Raw genomic sequence first — 23,760 nt, 5'->3', positions numbered from 1 at the left:
CAGTAACACATACAATCTATAAGTAGTACTCATTTTCTCCGCACACCTGTCCCCCACGATATGTGCCTGCTGAGCATGACAACATGTCTGGGATGTCTGGTACCTTGAACCAGTTCAGATAAAAGAGGTATTCGCCTTAGCCTAGTTACGTTATTCCAGTAAACGCGTGCTGGCCACGAAGAGGGGGAGTGTCTATCAATCTGCTCTCCAGTTTAGATCAAAAAGGAACTCAGCCCTCATCTTGAAGGTAAATAAATGAAAAAAAAATGGTTATTACTTTTTGGTATCAGACCCTGATTTTGGATAAACATCACTACCTTCTAAATAAAGGGAGTCGGGTAAATAAAACAGAACACACACCCACACACACACACACACACACACACACATGCACACAAATTAAAATCATACTGTAAAAACAGAAAGGGAACATCATGTTCCTGTCATGAAGACTCAGGAGGAAAGAACATCTCTTAAAAAGATTTGACTATGGAACCAGAAGAAATATTTAGAAAACTGCTTTAGAGTACTTACACTATGAGGGATATGTAGAAAGGCAAGTCATTTACAAAACAGAATGTGGAAGATATCATGATAAATTGGGAGATTCCTGAGATTAGGAGGTTTAGAGCAAAAATAAGTGCAGTAGCAGAATCTCCAACCACAAAGGAATCCATGGACAAGCAAACTGAAACACCGAAAAGTTCAGGTGGTAATTGAATCAGAGCCTGGGGGAAAAAGAGAGAGAGAAAACAATGACAGAAGAGAAGGTAGATGGGAATGCCAGAGACTGGAGTTTCAGCTCAAAACTAATTTGTGTTCCTGAGAAAGAAATAAGATCCACTCGATCTAAAACAATCATCAAAACTATAGCTGAACTATGAAGATTAAAAATAACTAATTAGATTGTAGGGGCAGTGGTGGGAAAACAGTGAAGTGTTATCCATATTTAGACAGGAACTAGTCAAACGCCAGAAATTTAAAAAATACGTCCAACTTATATATAGGTAGTAAAACAACAGCAGCAACAGCAACAACAACCCACAGTCCTTTAAAAATAAATTATGCCAGGCTTGCTTTAGACCTTTTTTTGTCACATTAACATACCAGAAGACATGGAGCTTTTAAGAGAATAAAAATATAAGCAAGAATATTATACCCACCAGGTTGTCTTCTCAAGGTTGAATGAGAAGTATTCTGTATATAAAAACTGATTTGTTTTTCCAATAATAATTTACTCAAGGACATATGGGTCCATATTGGGGAAAATAATAAAACCAAGAGCTTCAAAAATTAAGAAGTTTTAAATCCAAAATCCTGAGACAACTGATCCAAGTATAAAGTTAATTTTATATATTTTATAATTGTTAGCCACATAATATTCTTAAAGTATAACTGAGAGAAAATAACATAATGAATTAATATAATTATATTACACATTCCAAGTTACACTACTAGATATTGAGAATCTTTAGGGGCAAAGAGAAGGAAAAGCATTGTACATCCCTTATCTAATACTGTGAGCTCAAGAGATAGCCAGAGCTGACATGATCTTTCTAGTCTAGTCCAGAGCTGTTCCCTCATCTGATTATCACAAAAACCTCCTAACTGTTCTTCCAACTTCTGCCATTGATCCCCTTTAGGCGTTCTTAGCACAAAACAGAGGGATGTTACTAAACACAACACAAATCATGCTACTTCTTTGCTTAAAACTTTTCTATGGATGCCATACATGTTAGAAGAAAAACCAAAGTCTTTACAATGGTCTACAAGGCTGTTTCTCTATCATCTGCCTCTTCTCCTTTATGTTTCTGGCATCATCTACTGATACACTCTCCTCCCCTCATTTTGCTTCAGCCACTCTGGTTTCAATGATGGTATTCTCAGAATGAGTCCACATGCTTCTGATTCAGAGTTTTGGTACCAATTATGTTCTCTCTGGAATGTTCTTTCTCAGCAGAGCATGGTCCTCCTCATCTCTTTCAAGTCTCTCCTCAGATGCCTTGCCTCTGATATATAATTGCCATGTCTGGCAGTTTTAAATGTGGCCTCAAAATAGGTTGACATCAAATGATGGGTCATTGTCCTCTTCCTTTGAACCTGAACATGCTTGTGACTGCTACAACCAACAGACTCTGGCAAGTCATTTTGTGTGACTTCTACTCCCTGATTGCCTCAGAATGACCAATCCATGGGAACCCAGCTCCCATAAAAGAAGTTCAACTACCGTGATACCACTGTGATGGCAAAGTCACATGTGTCCCTCCAATGAAGAGTGCCTCCCAGCTGAGCCCATCCTGCTAGCCACCTCACTGATTTACAAGACATAGGAAAAAGCCCCTTGAACCCTCCAGACTGGGTTATTTGCCAGTTGAGTAACACTGAGTCACTCTCATCACATAAAAGAAGAAGAAATGCTCAGATGAATCCTGCCAGAATATTCCTAACCTGTAGTATCCACGAGATATAATAAAATGATTGTTGTTTTAAGTGATTAAATTGTGGAGTAGTTTCTTAGCTGCAATAGTAACTGTAACAGTAGTTATACCTACTCTTTTCTACTTCTACTGCCATCAATCTCTTTTCTTGATTTGTTTTCTGTAGTAACATTTTAAAACAGACCAAGTAATTAGCTTGTTTATTTTGTGATGACCTCTATTACAGAGAGATATTTGTATGTTTTATTCACTGATACATAAAAATCATAATGGCTATAAATAGCTATTAATATGTATTGAATGCTGAATGACTAATATTAAATGGTGATAAAGGTTACATATTTAAATTTTTAATGTAAAAAAATATAAAGTAAAAAACATATTCCAAGAAGGAGAAAAAACACACAATGCTGTTTACAAAGCATAAATAAGTTCACAGAAGTAAATTTAAAAAAAACAGGTATGGCAAACAGACATCAATTATACCCCTTTCTACTGAAAACAGACTGTCCAATTGAATTTATAAAAATAAATAAATGAATAAAATTTTATTTTATTTCTGGGAAATGTAAAAATTGTCCCTGGAAGTTTAACAATATAAAATGCCTAGATTAATATATAGATTAATCTGGAAAATAAAAATAAAACATTTGAGTAGCAATATTGATTTCAGACAAAGTAGAATTTAAGGGGGAATATTTTACATAGAATATAATAAAAGTACATAATGGTATAAGGCAAAATAGTCAATGAATATGTACCAACAATAATCTTTAATCAGTAAGTTGCATATCAAACATTTATAAAGCAAAATGTATTCATCATATATGAGTACATAATTAAAGTTATACTTAGAAGAGATTTAATTATAGTAGAATTAGTATGGTTCTCAGTTATGACTGATTAAATAGATAAAAGTTTAGAGGATGTAATTTTAGCATTATAATATATATTTTTAACACACATATATATAAACTTGTGTACCACAAAAAATATTTTTCTTTCAAGTCTCCTTTGAAAATTAAAATGAGATTATATTTAAGATTACAAAGAAAGTTGCAATATATTTTTAAAAGTACAAATTACATAGTTTTCATTACCTCTAAAAATAAAAAAAAAACTTAAAGTTAAAGGAAAGTTGTAACAAGACAACCACCACCACTGCTTTCATATTATATTTAAAAATAGGAATGTTGAGATTAGTCCTTTGTTGAAAGAAAGAAACCCAGCCAATTACTAGAGAGATGATCTCATATTTCATTCCAAATGCATAGCTATAAATACCCTCAATTGTATTAAAAATTTTAAATGATTAAGTATTTAACTCAAAAATATAAAATAGTAAAATAAAACATAAATAAGTCAATTATAAGGAACACTAAATTAAATGTTAAATAAAAGGCAATGAATTATACAGAACTGATAAAGATATATGAGTTCAATATTTACCAAGTATGTCATAATATAAAAAAATTGACAAAATGGAAAAAATATACAAAATTATAATAAAAATTGAAAAAAATTGAAATTTGAAGTAGAAAAACAAATATAGGAAATGCAGAAATTGTTTTAAACACAGTTACATGTTTCATTTAGGTCATCATGAACTGGGTATATGAATCTTACATTAACTTAAAAAATGGTAAATCTGGTAAATATATAAATGTTTTTGCAAGAAACTCAAAATATTATTCAAAATGAAATCTCTATTAAAGGCTCAATAACAAGACAGTTTTATTAGTGAGTATCTTTTTAAAAAATCTGAGTCCAAGCTATAAGATATATATAAAAACATAGAAAAATAAGTGGCTTCTTTTCTAGTAATTTTACAGAGAAAATATAACTCAGATACCAAGTCTTGAAAAAGTTAAAATAAAAAGAATGAAATATTTAAACACTATCTCCCATAGTTAAAATATGAACATAGTTAAAATATTCTTTTTTTTTTTAAAGATTTTTTTTTAAATTTTATTTATTTGTCATAGAGAGAGAAGCGAGAGCAAGCACAGGCAGACAGAGTGGCAGGCAGAGGCAGAGGGAGAAGCAGGCTCCCTGCCAAGCAAGGAGCCCGATGTGGGACTTGATCCCAGGACGCTGGGATCATGAACTGAGCCGAAGGCAGCTGCTTAACCAACTGAGCCACCCAGGCGTCCCAAAATATTCTTAACTAAAACAATCACAAAGTGAATTATATACTTACTATAAAATCATCCACCCTAATAATCTGGGATTCAAATTCAGACATACAAAGTTGGCTTAATACTAAGAAATGCATATTCATGCAATGCAACTTAATAAACCTCTTTATTTACTTTATACTGTGCATTTACTTAATAAGTATAATGCACATGACTAATAACATTTAACTAAGTATTAAAGGATATTTCCTGGGTGCCTGGGTGGCTCAGTGGGTTAAGCCGCTGCCTTCAGCTCAGGTCATGATCTCAGGGTCCTGGGATCAAGTCTCGCATCGGGCTCTCTGCTTGGCAGGGAGCCTGCTTCTCTCTCTCTCTCTCTTTGCCTGCCTCTCTGTCTACTTATAATCTCTCTCTGTCAAATAAATAAAATCCTTTAAAAAAAAAAAAAAGGAAAAAAAAAAAAAGGATATTTTCTTACCAGGATTGAAATAACTATCTTAAACTAAAAGGTAATTTTATCATTATTTAATTCTAACCAAAGCCATAAGATGAAGAAACAAGTAAATATGTATATTACAAAGAAGAGAAATCATGATCAATAATAGTTTTAATAACTAACCATCTAATCATGATAAGTTCTATGTGATCACATATACCATATGAAAAACAAATGAAGTTTGTGCAAATCAACACAAAAGATAAACTTTTACCTTTATATGAGACAATACAATGGTATAGAAAAGTTTTAGACTTCCTCACAAAGATTGAATATAAGTCCTATGTTGGTCTCTCTCTATCATATGGAGGAACCAAACTTTGCTACCCTAAAATATGCTTCTATGGCATATTCACAATCTTAAACTGGTTCTTCTTTAAAAAAAAAAAATATATATATATATAGAAGGGGTAGGGCCAGAAAAAGAAGCAGATTCCCCACTGAGCAGGAAGCCCAATTCAGGACTCCATCCTAGGATTCCAGGATCATGACCTGATCAGTAAAAGCATATTAAAATCTTCTGCCCTGCCATCTCAGACCTATAAAGTATTTAGTCATGCAAGTGAATAAAACCTCTGTGAAGATGATTAATGCACCCATCAACCTAGTTCATTTCCAATTTGCCTTTTCAAATGTTTTCAAACTCCTTTCAGGAGTATAGACATGTCTTAGGTTAGTTAGATATTTGGCAGCACTTTATGTAAAAAGTCTTCAAAAAACAAAAACAAAACAAACAAACAAACAAAAAAAAAAAACAAAGCCACAAGAAACAGTCACCAAAAGCCTTTTTAAAAAATCCTTCACATAGTACTTAGTATAGGTCTTCAGAATTTTCAACAATTTACATCTACTGAAAAACTAAATTTACTCAAATACAAGACTTAATATTTGCAAAGACATACATTTATTTCTCTTAATTTCTATATTTATCATATACATACTGCCTTTCAACTGTGTGATTCTAAACTTAAGTGAGCTCAAGAATGAAAAAAAAAATGCCCATAGGACCATCACAGGCCAATTCTCTATTCCTCCTCCATGCTGGAAGAATGGCAGGTCAGCTGGGCAAAGGACACAACATTTTAAGGCAAGACATTAATAGCTTTAAAGATGCCTGTGGCCTGTAAATTCTTTTGGCTTCCCCAACAGATGACTTCACCTACACGTCACACAGCTATGGTGCATCATGTACACTCTTGATGTACAGTCATATACTTTCTTTTATTCCACAGAGGTTATACTAGTAAAGAGGCCCTTAACTGAAATAAAATAGAAGCAGCAGCTCACACTGCCTCCTACTGTTAAAAGGAAAATTTCATGAGATCAAAATGGTCCACAAATTGCAGTTGATTAACCAACTAAGCCACCCAGGTACCCTTCAATTGGTTACTCTTAAGAAACTACAAACACAAGAGAAAAATTGAAAACCAAGTAGAAGTTACCCTTTTGTTTTTGTTTGTTTATTTGTTTGTTTAAAGATACAATTTTTTTTTAAAAAAATTATTTGACACAGAGAGAGAGATCACACATAGGCAGAGAGGCAGGCAGAGAGAAAGAGAGGGGGGAAGCAGGCTCCCCACTGAGCAGAGCCCAAATGCAAGCTTGATCCCAGAAGCCTGAGATCAGGACCTGAGCTGAAGGCAGAGGCTTAACCCCTTGAGCCACCCAGGCACCCCAGAAGTCACCCTTTTGATAGAGACATTTATATGTATAAGGGAAATCTCCATTTTTATGGGAATCTCCTTTGTATCAAGAAGAAGCAGATAACACAATGTATAAAACTCTTAGCAATGAAGAAGGCATGGACTTAAATATGGGTAACAAGTACTTTTCTCAGGAACCTCCCACCTGATTCTTCACCCCCAACATCTTTTATGTTTAGCTAAAGATGTATTTAGAGTGATGACTTTTGCCATTTGGGGAAGTTACTCTGTTTTCCCAGGTCTCTCCCATGCATAAAGAAGGTATACATATTATTAAACTTCCATTTGATTTTCTTCTATTAATATGAATCATATCAATTTAATTCTCAGACCAGACGAAAGAACCTTAAAGGTTAGAGAAACATTCTTCCTCCCAACACTCACAATGTAGATTTGGTCACTCATTAATGATGTAGTAAAGATGTTAGGGTTTGAAGATGACAGTCAAAAAAGAATTCTTGAGATGTCTTTGGTGCAAAGTGGTGGTTTTATTAAATTGCAGGGACAGGACCCTAGACAGACAGAGCTGCACTGGGGTAGTGAAGAGTGGCCCATTATGAACTTTCAAGTTGGGAGGGGGTTAGGGATATCATGTACGTCTCCCAGGTATTTTGGAAACGAGGTTTCTAGGATCCTAAGGGGGCTAACTTAGGAAAAGGTTAGGAAAAGGTCAATTATTACTGTTTAGTAAAAACTCAGTCATCAGACTCTTCAGATGTATATTAGTGGGTCACATGCTTGGAGAATGACTGCCAACATGTATCTCGGAATTTTTATGTGTTATCAAGGGAATTTTATATGTTAAAGTAGACTTACAGAATTCCGGGGGGGGGGTCAGGATAAGATAGCCTTTTGCCTTTAGCCAGGTGTCAACATCAAGGCTGCTGAGCTCCTCCAAGAATGTCTCTCTGCCTGTTTCAAGGACTTGCCAATGGATAGGCGGCAAGTAGTAGTGAAACTTAATAATTTTTCCTTTGTTTTTGTGAGATGCCTAAATTATAACCATTACCACTATTTCGGCTTCTGTACCTTCGCTTGCTAACCCATGAGGAGATGGAAAAATACCAGCAGACTTTCTATGGACAGAATGGCTGTTCCCAAACCCCTCCCCCGGCTCTGGGCCAAGAGATAACAGCCATCTGGCGCCAGAGAAACCCCCACCCGGAATTGGACATGACAGAATGACTGCTCCCAGACCCCCCATCCGGCTCTGGGCCGAGAGATAACAACCATCTGGTGCCCTGCGGCTTGACAGGAAGAACCCGGTCAATCGTGAGGTGACACATACCCTAGCGGCGCCAACTCAGCAGTTTGAAGAATGACAGCCCTTTGACCTAACCAATAATCTGTTCCCAGCCCTTTCCCGCTCTGTAGCACGCCAGTCATATTATAGAGTTCCTTTTTGATTTTCCCACGGTATGTGGCGATTTGTTACAAGATACTATGATGTATGCTAAGTTCCTGCCTCCCCCAAAATAGTGTATAAAAGGTGTTGTGATCCTGAGCTCGGGACCTCTTAGCATCATTGGCAAGGAGTGCGCGGAGGTCCGGATTCGAACTCATAATAAACAACCCTTGCTGTTTGGCTTTGACTCTGGACTCTGGTGGTCGTCTTTGGGGGGGGGGGTCTCGAAATTTGGGCACAACATTTGTTTCTTGGATCAATTAACTTCCTGAGCCTCAATTACCTTATGTTTAAAATATCAGTGCTTTGTTCTAATTTTCAGGGTGGCTGTGAGTACTAAGTGTGCATCAAAATAGGTGACTGATACCAGCCTCTGTGACCTTCTCAAGTGTCTTCAAGGAGAAACCAGAAACAAGAAGAACTAGAAACCGACTTAAGCAGGAGCGTGCAGGTGTTATTTATGAACAGATATGATGAAAACATAATGAATGAAGGTGACCTAAGGGTCTTCAATGTGTTATGTGGAAATCATTAAACCTTAATTCTTAAAACCAATCACATTACACCTGATGACATACAATTATACCTCAGAGAACTGCTTACCCCTTCTGCTTTTTGCATATAATCTATAAACTAAAAAGCTCCATGACAGTCCTTTCAGAGCAATCTGAAATATTGTCTCCTATGCTATCCATCCTCAGTAAAACAAGGAAAAAGAGCACTTACTAACCTATTTTAAGGTTGGCTTTTTTTTTTTCAGTTGACTTAAGTGAAATCATCCTTGTATATTGCCAGTAACAATGTATTTAACAAATATTAGTTACTATTGTTTTAATTTAAAGGAGGAATACTAAAGTATTCATTTTTCCAAACTTCATTTTTCTTCAATCATAGCTATTAAGGAGATAAACATAACTGAAGTTAAAAAAAAAAAAAGAAACAACTATTGAGAGTAATATACTTTTGAAATAAAATTCATTACTCCCTACAAGCAGACTATCTGCAGAGCTCATATGATTATATAAATTGGTTTAAAATAATCCAAACTCCCAAGTAATTCACTAGTTTAGTTCATTGTATCATGTCAATATCAGTTGCCTAGTTTTGATGGTGCACGGCAGTTAGAGAAAATATCATTGGGCGAAGCTGAGTAATGGATATGTGGGGTCTCTCTACATTTTGTTTGCAACTTCTTGTGAGTCTGTAAAGATTTCAAAATAAGAAGCTAAAGAAATCATGCAAACTGAACACGATTCAAGTTAAGAGTAAATTTAGAGGACAAATTAAAGAAGGGACTGTTTTAGAAATAGTGAATGTAATCCTTCAAAATGTAAGAATGGAAAACAAACAGAAACCCCATCTGATGGGAAAAAAAATACACATGACAAATGAAATACAAAACTACTGGAAAAAAAAACATATTAAATTAAGAAATAGCAACCCCTGCAATTCCAAATCCACTGCACCTTTAGTTTTCCAAAATCTCAGCTCTTTTTAAAAATAAGGTACCCTCTTTTATAATCCCATGGAACAGTACTGTGAAGTATTAACATTATGAAAACCTTATTGTGTGCTAAAGCATCTACAAAAATAAAGGTTACTATTCTTGGAAAATGCAAACCAAGGAAAGATATGATATTGCCAAGGCTAATTAGAATCAAATACAGAGGAACGATTCTGAAAAGAGACTGAATATTTCCACTTCATGCAGACAAAAGGGCATCCAATAAAGGACACATACAATCTATTCCTCTGGAGACTAAACCTTGGAGACACGAGTCTGACATTTTCTATTTCCTTTAGAACAACACTGCAAATCTCTCGGAACCCACAGCAACACCCTTGGAGATTTGAGATTACCTGATAATTTCAGAACTGATGTTTGACATAACACTGACATGTTGAATATTTTCCTTTAGCCACAGGAGATCTCCAGCTTCAGAAATCATAAGTCAAAGAGCATACACTCAATTCGTTCTTTGTTATTGAGTGGTTTGTTTTCGCTAGATAATTTATGGAAAATTAGCACAAAATGACAGCTATGATATGGTGTAGGAATACCAAGCAGATGAGAAAGTTGAATATTATTACCAACACAAGATAAGAAGAGCAGTCAGCAAATAAAGGTCAGATGAAAGAACCAACCTAAGTTTCTCATAATGTCAACTCTGAAATGCAGTTTCAGCAGAAGTCTGGGCAAAGAGAGTTTGCCTTTTTTCTTGCCTAAGCTATACTTTGAAATTTTCTATGGCTGAAGAAGATGTACACCAATATCAAAATCCTAACAAATATTCATTTCTTTTGATTCAGTAATTTAAATTTTACTATGGCAAGCAAAATAATAGAAAAGTAGTCAAAATTATGAGGGCAAAGAAATTGATCATAGTATTATTTTGGCAGGAAAAATTAAAAACAACAGAAACATACATGAGTGAACTATGGCACTTTCATTCTAGGGAATTACATCATATAGGGAAATGCTGGCTATACTCTGTTAGGGGACAAAAGCAATGTTAAAACTGTTTACATAATATCATTTCTAATCTAGGGGGCGCCTGGGTGGCTCAGTGGGTTAAGCCACTGCCTTTGGCTCAGGTCATGATCTCAGGGTCCTGATATCGAGCCCCACATTGGGCTCTCTGCTCAGCAGGGAGCCTGCTTTCCTCTCTCTCTCTCTCTCTGCCTGCCTCTCCGTCTACTTGTGATCTCTCTCTGTCAAATAAATAAATAAAATCTTTTAAAAAAATCATTTCTACTCTATGAAAATTATGGATATTTTTAGAAAATTAATAAGAACATATTTTCAAGCATATGGTGACCATAAATTTATTCTCCATACCAGGCAATTATTAAGAGTAAAAGGGAGTAATAATAAAATAAGCCAAATTGGGAATCTCCCGGAGACACAAAACATGTATCACCCTACCACATTCCAGGCAGACAGGCCCTCAAGTAGTTTGTATACTTAAAATAATTTAATCCCCATCAGCACACTAGAATATGGACAACATTGGTATACACATTTTATGGATGAAGAAACTGAGATACACAGATAGCCAATAACTTCCCCAGTTTGGTGAGTTTGAATTCAAGGTGAAACTGTCTGGATAGAGTTCACACTTTTCATCACTATACAAAATGCTTGTTGGAAACCCAGGAAGGAAACACACCAAACTACCAAAGAGAAGAAACACTGGGAAGACATTTTTACACTTTTTTAAATGATTCAAAATTTTCATGTCTGTGTTAACTGAATGACACTTTCAAGAAGAAATTCATTTATCAGTATAAAAGAAAATTACCACATCTATTTGTTCCCCTTTTGGTATAAAATAAACTATAACAGTGATTGTGAATTAATAAATCAGTATCTTGAAAACCATTTGTCATTTTAGTTTCTTAATTATTTGTTGGTTTTACAAGTACAGCGATCATTCATTGTCTTCATGTCCCACTTTACAAGTGTGTGAATAGTCTGTAATTAATTATAATATCAAGCTGGGCATGTTTTCTCACACACATACACAAAAAAACCTAAAGCAAAAATGAATTTCCAAAATCTTTCTTCCACGGGCCTTTTTTAGTTGGGGGCAGGGGCAAGGTTCAAACCATTTTTTTAAACCACTTTATCAAGTATTAATGGCATATATACAAAGTTCATATTTAATGTATACAACTTGATAATGTATAACACACACATAAATATGTATACATATTTAATGTATATAAAGTTCATATTTAATGTATACAACTTGATTTAATGTATATAACACCTGCGAGACCATCACCACCATCAAGGACATAGACATATCCATGACCTCACCAAGTTTCCTCCTGATCCCCTTATTGTAGTTATTACTGTGTACATAGTAAGAAAAATTAACATACAACCTACCTTCTTAGAAACTGTTAAGTATACAACACACTATTATTAGCCATAGGCACTATTCTATATAGTAGATCTCCATAACTTATTTGTATCGCATAACACCTTTTGAACATCACTGCCCCTCTCCCAAGCCCCTGGAAATCACCATCCAACTCTGCTTCTGTGAGTTTAACCATTTTAGATTCGGTATATAAAGGATATCATACAGTATTTGTTTTGTGTGATTGGCTATTTCACTTAGCATAATGGCCTCACGGCCCATCCATGTTGTTGCAAATGACAGGATTTTCTTCATTTTTTAAGACTGAATAATATTCCATTGTGTATATATAACATATTTTCCTTATACATTCATCTGTTGATGGCATTCAGGTTGTTTCCATATTTTGGCTAATGTGAATAATGTTGCAATGAACATGAGGATAGAGATAACTCTTTGAGATCCTGAATCTAATGTCTTTGGATAAATATTGACACGTGGGATTGCTGGACCATACAGTAGTTCTATTTTTAATTTTTGAGGACACTCCACGCTGTTTTCCATTATGGCTGAACTAATTCATTTTCCCACCAATAGCATATCAGCATTTTTGTTCTTCCACATCCTCAACCCTTATTTTTTTTCTTTTTTTAAATAATAGCCATCTTGGGATGCGTGGGTGGCTCAGTTGGTTGGACGACTGCCTTCGGCTCAGGTCATGATCCGGGAGTCTCTGGATCGAGTCCCGCATCAGGCTCCCAGCTCCATGGGGAGTCTGCTTGTTCCTCTGACAGTCTCCTCGCTCATGCTCTCTCTCACTGTCTCTCTCTCAAATAAATAAATAAAATCTTAAAAAAAAATAATAGCCATCTTAACAGGTGTGAGGTGATATCCCATTGTGGGTTTAATTTGCATTTCTCTAATTATTAGTGATATTGAGCAACTTTTCAATATGCTTGCTGGTCATTTGTATGTCTTCTTTGGAAAAATGTCTCATCAGATGCTTTCTTGCTCAGTATTTAATCTGGTTATTTTTACTTTTGCTATTGAGTTCTAGGTACTTAGAGCATATTTTGGATATTAGCCCCTTAACAGATATATGATTTACAATATCTTCCCCCCATTCTGTAGTTTGCCTTTTCTTCTTGTTGACAGTTTCCTTTACTGTGCAGAAGATGTTTAGTTTGAAGCAGTTCCACTTGTTGGTTTTTGCTTTTGTTGCCTGCATTTTGGGTGTCATATCCCAAAAAAAACAAAAAACAAAACAAAACAAAACTATTGCCAAGACTGATGTCAGGGAGCTTTCCATATATTTTTTTCCCAAGAATTTTATGGTTTTAGGCCTACATTTAAATCTTGCACCCATTTCAAGTTGACTTCTGTGTGTGGTATAAGGTATGGGTCCAATTTCTTCTTTTATATGTGCATATGCAGTTTCCCAGTATCATTTATTGAAGAAACTATCCTTGCCCCATTTCATACTCTTGTCAAAGATCAGTTGATCATACACGTATGGGTTTATTTCTGGGCTCTCTATTACATTCATTGAGCTATCTATCTGTTTTTATGCCACTACCATTTGGCTTTGATTACTACAGAATTGTAACATATTTGGGGGTCAGAAAGTGAAAACCTTTAGCTAGAGACATCACACTTCTTAATTCCATGGGCCTTTTTTATTAAACACTATTGAAGTACTTATCAAATACTATTTATCAGGTTTATTTTTTACCTTTTTTTTCATATTGAATATATGCTAACCATATCAACAAATCATAATTAGTATAAGCTATAGAATAGATAGTCAACAGCTATATTCCTTTTCTATAACTTTTAATCAGGATGGACATTAAGGAAGCTATAATACGTATGCAATATGGTTGTTGTGAGAAATAAGTCAACTTTAATAAGGTAATACATATATATATACAATATTATATATATATGCATAACTACCTGCCGATAGACAGATAGATACACATACATATTCACATTCTCATTCTCTTGGTCATAATATTCTGAAGAGAATTTTTCAGGTTCTATGCCCATATTTCTAAATACATTTTTCATGTTATTAAAAAAGAAAAGAAAAGAAAAAAGTGCTTACTTCTTATTTCTTATTTAGTGTGAATATCTTCCCAAATGTTTCCAAGGCTCTCATAAATTATATTTGATTTTTTGAACTTTATTGATAACCCTGATTGTGGAAATCCTTACTAGTCCATTTACTTCAATGAAATGATTCCCCAGGCATTTTCTTCTCCTTGTACTTGTTATGTCATCTGTGATGAAGCATCTTACATACATGTTGCCATTTTGTACCTAGCCAGCTATGCTTTGGAATCACAACTGAGGAATAAGAATAGAAATTTAGAACAAGAAGGCAGGCAGTTTAACCATCACCTAGTTTAACCCTGCCATTTCTACAGAAAGAAAAAATGATTCCCAATGAGATATAGTGATTCCATTAATACCTCGGCACTTTCTCTCCTTTAGTATTTTAAAAGTGCCTACATTTCCCAGGTAGATGGTCACAACCACAAATTCTCACTTTGTCTTTCTACCATTATCTTGCCTTCACTGACCTATTTATTTTATCTACGATACCAAACTTTAAAAATTCCTCCTTTACCCATTTATCCTTTCCAACAAACATATAGTAGGCTTTCTATTACTGACAAGGAAAAAAGTAGTTTTAGGTTCGGTAACTAACTGTAGAATCATAATATTGCATTTACCTCTGCCTCGTCCCATTGCTATATAAAGGAGAGTAGAGCTATTTCCAATAACAAATCATTTAGACATGTAACATCTAAATGAAAGTGACTGAAGGAGAAAAAAAAAAAAAAACGAAATTGAGGACATGAGATCACACAAACACCGTTATAATGAATACATAAAAACTATTACAGATTCAGAACTTTGGAATCCAATCTTGTAATTTGTGACTCTGGGCCAAAAAATAAGTTGGAAGCTATACATTCATCATATGCTCTAAGTTCAAAAGATAGTATCATGCTCTACTGCATGAGCAGTATTTAAAATACTGCTATTTTCAGCAGTGTTTCATCATGCTTCATTCTTGAAGAAAACCCCCAGGAGAGATAGATTAAGGCTCAGGACTTGAATTACTATCACTTACTTAAGTAGCATTATCTACCATTTTTCTAATGAGCCATTCTCTGTTCTTGAAGCATTTAATATGGAACAGTGCATAATATAGTTAGTTCTTCAACTCTAGGAAGGTCGGAGTAATAATAATATGAAAAGGAGCAAACAGATATTCAATCTACCTTAGTAACTATGAGTATTTAATGTAGTGTTTTATACTATATAATTCTTTTTTAAATTTTTTTATTAATTATTTTTATTAACATATAATGTATTATTTGCCCCAGGGGTACACGTCTGTGAATCGCCAGGCTTACACACTTCACAGCATTCACCACAGCACAATTCACAGTTGTTATCAATGGGGACACCTAAGAAAATGAGAGGGGAAAAAAACACTCTCAGCAAGTCATGCTATACTAATATTATGAAAATCGAATCAATATTTGTTTCACCACCTAAATAAAAAAAAAGTATTAGATGTACCAAAATTAAAATCGCAGGGATAGGGGTATCTGGGTGGCTCAGTCAGTTAAGTGTTAGACTCTTGATTTCAGCTCAGGTTATGATCTCAGGCTTGTGAGACTAAGCCCCATGTCCAGCTCTGCTCTGGACTGTAGCCTGCTTAAGATTCTTTCTCTCCCTCTCCTTCTGCCCCTCCCCCACTCTTTTCTTTCTCTCTCTAAAAAAATAAATACATAAATAATCTTGATTGTAATATAGGAGCAAGTGTGCACACTTTGATTAAAATAGAAGTAATGACAAAGAAAGGCAAATATTGAATAATAAATCAAGAAATTAAAACTTAACTTATGAAATAGTGATTTTTCACAAGCTATTGGGGTAGTATGACACACCTTTCTTCTGGTGTGTTGGCTTTGTCCAAGCAAACTATTTATAAAGAGTGTAGCATATGATGAACAAAACCACCATCCCGGGATCATTTCACATATCTACCTGTAGCCAAATTGATCTTCTTTTTCTTTCCTCCTTTTAACAAAGAAAACGTCCCTTCTCTTCTCCAACCTCAATCTCTTTAGTCCTGTCAAGGAACTTGTTCCTTATGTTAGAGCCCCCTCTAGTTTGTGCCCTTCATCTCTTGGTCACAGACCACAGAAACCAATGTTAGTTATCTTTCACATAAAATAAAATGTAAAAAGTAAACAAACATAGATACCCCACAACCCCTGCAACCTCTACCTCATTTTTGGGTTCCTTTTCATCCATTTTTCTTATCTCTAATGTTTAACCTCATATTATTCTCAGTTTCCTTTATAAAACTTCTACCACATAAGCCTTCCAAAATTGTTACTTTTCAGTCTTCAGTGATTTCCTTATTGTCAAATCCTATGGTTACTTTCTGGCTTCACCCTTCTGATCATCTCAACTTACTCCTTTTGTTATGGTTGACCAGTCCCTCCTTCTTCATGCTTTTGCCTCTGGGACACAGCTTACTTTCCTTTGTCCTTTTTCAGTAGCTGCTCTTTGTTGGCTGCCTTTGCAGACTACTTTTCCCCATGACCTCAAAACGGTGCAGTTCCTTGAATAATATCACCCTGATTTCAGTACAGTAGTTTAAACATGCTATTTTCCTGTGTCTATGGAACTGTAACTATTTCCCATACTGCTTTAAGTTAGCTCCTTTAAGAGCAGATGATCTGGGGTGCCCGGGTGGCTCAGTGGGTTAAAGCCTCTGCCTTCAGCTCAGGTCATGATCCCAGGGTCCTGGGATTGAGCCCCACGTTGGGCTCTCTGCTCTACGGGAGCCTGCTTCCTCCTCTCTCTCTCTCTGCCTGCCTCTGCCTACTTGTGATCTCTGCCTGTCAAATAAATAAATAAAATATTAAAAAAAAAAAAAGAGCAGATGATCCATCAGCAATGCCATTTAGAGAATTTGCTATTTACCCAGTTGAAACATAAAAGTTTACTCCAAATATGGCAGAAACATGAGTAATATTTATTAACCAGCATTTCTAATGGAAACCCATTTTCTTTGAAATGCTATGTAATTTTTTCTTTACAATAAAGTTCAGAATATTTAATCAAAAGTTTCTAAATTTTTGAACTAAGTTTTGAATTAACTCTCCTTATTTAAATAGCTTACTTGCATGTCTCAATAATCCACAATTTATATGAATTTACATTGTTGAATCAGAAACAAAGCATTCTAGTTTAATTCTGAGAACTAACTTTTAAGTAGATTTGAAATTTGGTTAAATCATTCTAGGGACCAATGTCAGGCTGCTCCAAAATTGGTCACTTTGGCATGAAGACTGTTTTGAGTAAAAAAAGAATCAAAACCCAGAAGATTCAGGAAAAGCTCTATCTCTCTTCCTCAACCGCCTAAAAAGAACTTAGCTAGAAATCTGCTTAGGAAAAGAGACACCGCCATAGATAACTACATTACGATATGAAATACGTATGGTAGATTCGGAGGAACACTGCAAGACCCCTTTGATAAAAGTCCTTTCCTTCTCCCATAGTTTCTGAGTGGCCCTTATTTACCAGTTATTTACTCTTTTTCATTCCTCCTGAAGGCCAAATTCTTTCCCTTTGAAAATCCCTACCTCCTCCTCCTCAGTTCCGAAAGGCACATACACCTCATTTTGCCAGACTGTCTTGGAATTTCCATGTGTGTGGATTCATCAAATATATGAAACTATTAAATTTGATTTTTTCCTGTTAATCTGTCTCATGTCAATGTGATCCTTAATCCTGCTAGAAGGACCTAAGAGGGGACAGGAATTCTTGCTCCCTGACATCACAGTAACACTGAAATTGGGGAGATGCAGAAGAATGATGAAAATGACCCTTGAGATAACATTTGAGGACTCATGTATCCTTAAATCTTTATTAGAATTAAAATATTACTTTTAATCTTTCTTTTTTAAACTTCACACTTTATTGATTTATTTGTATTGTGATACTGAGGGAAGTGCTGAACTGACATCCTGTTTACAGTTGGTAACCTGCTCTGGACAGCCACTCCTTTTGCTTTTTCTCTTTTTTCTGTAACAAGCAAAACAAACAGGTATTGCAAGGTGAGAATCCCCGATTTCCCCTGGGGCAACAGTAGACCCGAAAGAGAATCAGAGAAGCACTACCCTAGCCAGAGTATTTCAAGGATGACACATTTACCTCAAGAGTAGAAGCTGGCAGGTCCTCAAATTATAGCTAAAAAAATAAATTTTTAAAGCACACTTAAAGTCAGATATAGAATTCATTATTAGGGGAAATATAGAAGGCAACCTGCCCAAAACAGGTGAATTTAGAAATTACATTTTGATTTGCAAGATGTATACCGTCAAAACGGACAGAAATTTATTTACATTTATGTTTAGTTCCTTGTCCTTTTTGAAAAGAGCACTCATTTTTACCCTTCAATCAAGTTATTATTTGTGATACCTAAATATCTTAATTTCTTAAATGATTCTTATAAGTGAATTTAAGAAAACCGGCATAAAGTTGAGGTCAGTTAAAATTATGTGGTGTGGTGGTACAGGAATGAGATAGAAAGCCTCAGGAGACAGACAAGGAGAAGGAGGGAGAGTAAGGGGTGGGAGGAAAGGGAGAGGAGGGCAAGAACTTGAACTAGGGAAACTGAAGGACTCCATAAAGATCCGCTTATTTTCCTCTCCCTTCTTCTATTTTTGCTGGAAGCTTCACCCCCACTTTACAAATGCCTCAGAATGCAAATCATGTATGTCTTCCTGGTAAAGATAAGGAGTTAATGAATTCGTTAGACTAGGTAACGTCTAAGGAAAGACCAGGTGAGAATGACCAGAAGAAGCCATGGTATGTGTATTCTAGACCACCAGTGCTGGCCATCTCAATGCCAAGATCCTCTGGCTCCAACAAATAACATCTGGGACCTCGTCTTTGTTCTAACCAGTTCCTGGATGCCTGAAAGGACACATACACCAGACCATGATCCTCAATAAAAACTCCCAGACCCCCCCCAAAAAAGAGGAAACCCCCTCTTTTTTTCTGAGTCTTCTAGACACTCAGTCTGTACCTACACTCTCTCCATACCTTCGATAAATTTGCTTTCACCTCCTGCTGCCCTGCATTTGATTTCTATCCTATGTGTGGCCCCATAGCTGGTAGAACCCCATCTGAGTCTCTGGACCCAGCCTACTGTCATCAAAATGAGGTGAAATAAGAAGGAAAACAAAGAGGAAAGCAATAAATATTTGCATAAGTAGCAGATGTTATCTGATGCTTTTTGCCATGGGACCTTAAAATATTTGAAATTTTAGAAGATTCAGAAGTTTTTTTTTTTTTAAATTTTTTTTCCAATTTATTTATTTTCAGAAAAACAGTATTCATTATTTTTTCACCACACCCAGTGCTCCATGCAAGCTGTGCCCTCTATAATACCCACTACCTGGTACCCCAACCTCCCACCCTCCCGCCACTTCAAACCCCTCAGATTGTTTTTCAGAGTCCATAGTCTCTCATGGTTCATCTCCCCTTCCAATTTACCCAAAAGCACATACCCTCCCCAATGTCCATAACCCTACCCCCCTTCTCCCAACCCCCTCCCCCCAGCAACCCACAGTTTGTTTCGTGAGATTAAGGGTCACTTATGGTTTGTCTCCCTCCCTATCCCATCTTGTTTCATGGATTCTTCTCCTACCCACTTAAGCCCCCATGTTGCATCACCACTTCCTCATATCAGGGATATCATATGATAGTTGTCTTTCTCCACTTGACTTATTTCGCTAAGCATGATACGCTCTAGTTCCATCCATGTTGTCGCAAATGGCAAGATTTCGTTTCTTTTGATGGCTGCATAGTATTCTGTTGTGTATATATACCACATCTTCTTGATCCATTCATCTGTTGATGGACATCTAGGTTCTTTCCATAGCTTGGCTATTGTGGACATTGCTGCTATAAACATTTGGGTGCACGTGCCCCTTTGGATCACTACGTTTGTATATTTAGGGTAAATTCCCAGTAGTGCAATTGCTGGGTCATAGGGCAGTTCTATTTTCAACATTTTGAGGAACCTCCATGCTGTTTTCCAGAGTGATTGCACCAGCTTGCATTCCCACCAACAGTGTAGGAGGGTTCCCCTTTCTCCGCATCCTCGCCAGCATCTGTCATTTCCTGACTTGTTGATTTTAGCCATTCTGACTGGTGTGAGGTGATATCTCATTGTGGTTTTGATTTGTATTTCCCTGATGCCGAGTGATATGGAGCACTTTTTCATGTGTCTGTTGGCCATCTGGATGTCTTCTTTGCAGAAACGTCTGTTCATGTCCTCTGCCCATTTCTTGATTGGATTATTTGTTCTTTGGGTGTTGAGTTTGTTAAGTTCTTTATAGATTTTGGACACTAGTCCTTTATCTGATATGTCGTTTGCAAATATCTTCTCCCATTCTGTCAGTTGTCTTTTGGTTTTGTTAACTGTTTCCTTTGCTGTGCAAAAGCTTTTGATTTTGATGAAATCCCAAAAGTTCATTTTTGCCTTTGCTTCCCTTGCCTTTGGCGATCTTCCTCCACTCCAAAACTGCTAGAACTTATACAGGAATTCAGTAAAGTGTCAGGATATAAGATCAATGCACAGATATCAGTTGCATTTCTCTACACCAACAAGACAGAAGAAAGAGAAATTAAGGAGTCAATCCCATTTACAATTGCACCCCAAACCATAAGATACCTAGGAATAAACCTAACCAAAGAGGCTAAGAATCTATACTCAGAAAACTATAAAGTACTCATGAAAGAAATTGAGGAAGACACAAAGAAATGGAAAAATGTTCCATGCTCCTGAATTGGAAGAATAAATAGTGTGAAAATGTCTATGCTACCTAAAGCAATCTACACATTTAATGTAATTCCTATCAAAGTACCATCCATCTTTTTCAAAGAAATGGAACAAATAATTTTAAAATTTATATGGAACCAGAAAAGACCTCGAATAGCCAAAGGGATATTGAAAAAGAAAGCCAAAGTTGGTGGCATCACAATTCCGGACTTCAAGCTTTATTACAAAGCTGTCATCATCAAGACAGCATGGTACTGGCACAAAAACAGACACATAGACCAATGGAACAGAATAGAGAGCCCAGAAATAGACCCTCAATTCTATGGTCAACTAATCTTCGACAAAGCAGGAAAGAATGTCCAATGGAAAAAAGACAGCCTCTTCAATAAATGGTGTTGGGAAAATTGGACAGCCACGTGCAGAACAATGAAATTGGACCATTTCCTTACACCACACACAAAAATAGATTCAACATGGATTAAGGACCTCAATGTGAGAAAGGAATCCATCAAAATCCTTGAGGAGAACACAGGCAGCAACCTCTTCGACCTCAGCCGCAGATTCAGAAGTTTTAAAGAAAATGTGATTTTGGTGGAGTGAGGTTACAACTTCTAAGAGAACAAGAGTCTTTCTAAGAGCACCTTCTTAAAGTTGTTTTCTTCTTTTAGTTTCCTTTTCCGATTTTTAATCTTCTCTCCATTTCTCTCCTTTTACAGAATTTTGCACCAAATTGTTGAGGCATTAGCTAAAGCAACATCTGTGTGAAATGACCCTCACCAAAGAAAGTCTTCATTTCCTTGTTTAAATTCATAGTATCTATTTGTACAAGGGGCTGTACGCTCACTTAAGACAAAATAGAAAACAAAGATGAACAGAAAAAACCTAAAAAATTTGTTTGGATACTTTCCATGTTTGTCAAACAAAGTAATATCCAAACAATCCATTGACATTTTGCTTGAAAATTAAGACAAAAACAAACTGTAGCGATGTGCTTGTTGGACATTGTGATGATAGCTTCAATTTCAGAATCCCAGAACCAAATGTTCAAATTAGTGGTTCTAAACATCCCTTCCAGAATATGCTTCCAATTATTTAACTTGAAAACTCTAGATATGCAACGTTTAATTTTTTAATCAAAGTTTTGAAGTGCTTAATTTAAATACACTATCTTTTAACATTTAATGTCACTTAATATTACTTAAAAGTAAAATTTAGGGGCACCTGTGTAGCTCAGTCCGCTGAGCGTCTGACTCTTGGTTTTGACTCAGGTCGTTGTCCGAGGGTCGTGGGCTCAAGCTGGGCATCAGGCTACAAGTTCAGCTGGGAATCTGCTTAAGATTCTCTCTCTGCCCTCCGCCCCTGCCATTTGCACATGCTTGTGCGCTCTCTTTCTCTCTATATAATAAATAATCTTTTTTTTAAAGAAAATAAAATTTAAACAAATTTTTACTCATTTTTGGTTATAGCTTAGAGTTCCTACATTTACTTCATTAAATATAACCTATATTGCTATTACTCATAAACAGTATGGCAAGAGTTGCTACATGAATTCTATCCAGTTATATACAAGGCATAACATGAGCCATTTGCATTAAATACCTCACAAATTTCTATTACATGCATAAGGACACAAATAAATCTCCATAATGTAAATACAATAATGAATATTTTTTATAAAAACAAAGATAGAAAAAAAAAAACACTTCAGACTTATTAGCCTGAATAAAAGTAGGGTTTCCTTGAGCCTATAAGTAAACTTTCTTTATATATGAAATATCAATAACTAACTTATGAAATTCTATAAATGTTATAAAGAAAGGTAACATCTTAAATTCAAGGGTTAAGATCACAAATAAAATTATTTAAACCCAACCCTTCCCTTAATTTTCAAAACTTTGGCATAGAAGCGTAACTACACACATAAACACACACACACACACACACACACACACTCCAGATCCTTGAACAAGACAAAATTCCCTTCTTTCTTTCATTCATTCTACCACCAACTTTATAAGAATTAGAATAAACTTATTAAGAATAAATTAGTATAATCCTTGATATAAGTCTGTGTTCAGACATAATCTTTAGACAGCTACATCAGTGTTGACATGAATAATATGCAATAACTTCTAGATGACAAATAGTAATAGCAGTAAAACCCGACTGTTTTTAATCCATCATTTTGGTTATTTACTTTTGGCATTATAAATAATGCAGTGGTTGATATTCATATATCAAAATCTTTGTTCTCATCTCTTTTATTCCTTAGGAATTTAAATTGTTCATTTTTTATAAATTTATTTTATTTTATTTTATAATTGGGTGTGACTAGATACACGACTTCTATATTTTCCACTAACATTTATGCGTTAAGTTCAATATGCAAGCATGTTTTATATATATCAGGGGGCACTCCTTGTTACAATATATGTCTGGAGAATATTAAGTTCACTTTTAATCAACACTGATCATTATTATATCATTTGGCTTCTCTGCTTCTATTTATATATTTGTCTTTCTAGCAAAGGAAAAACTGAGCAGTGCATTTTACAACTCTTATCACTATTTAAATGTTGTGCCCCTATACACTGTCTATTAACAGTTCTTTTTCTAAATGGTATATGAAATGCATTAAAGGACATAATATTTTGCACATAAAAGTGCTTGTGTGCAGTTATGATTTTACTGCCAGTGGCACACTTCATCAATAAAGAGTGACCCACTGTTTCTTAATATTTTTAAGATTGCATTCTACTATTTAATCTAATATTCTGAACACTGCTTTCATTTTGCTTTGATTTACCTGGTGCATCTTTTTTTC

General features: G+C 35.4%; 1 protein-coding gene across 2 annotated transcripts in view; it reads right to left on the bottom strand.

The window, feature by feature from the left end:
• The window catches only part of GPC5 (glypican 5), a 1,436,212-nt gene that overhangs the window by 965,656 nt on the left and 446,796 nt on the right, over positions 1-23,760 (bottom strand). The window lies entirely within an intron of this gene.

The sequence above is a fragment of the Neovison vison genome, chromosome 5 (assembly GCF_020171115.1).
Source record: "Neovison vison isolate M4711 chromosome 5, ASM_NN_V1, whole genome shotgun sequence".
In the NCBI taxonomy this organism is placed as follows: domain Eukaryota; kingdom Metazoa; phylum Chordata; class Mammalia; order Carnivora; family Mustelidae; genus Neogale; species Neogale vison.
This window is presented reverse-complemented; position numbering and strand designations above follow the sequence as displayed.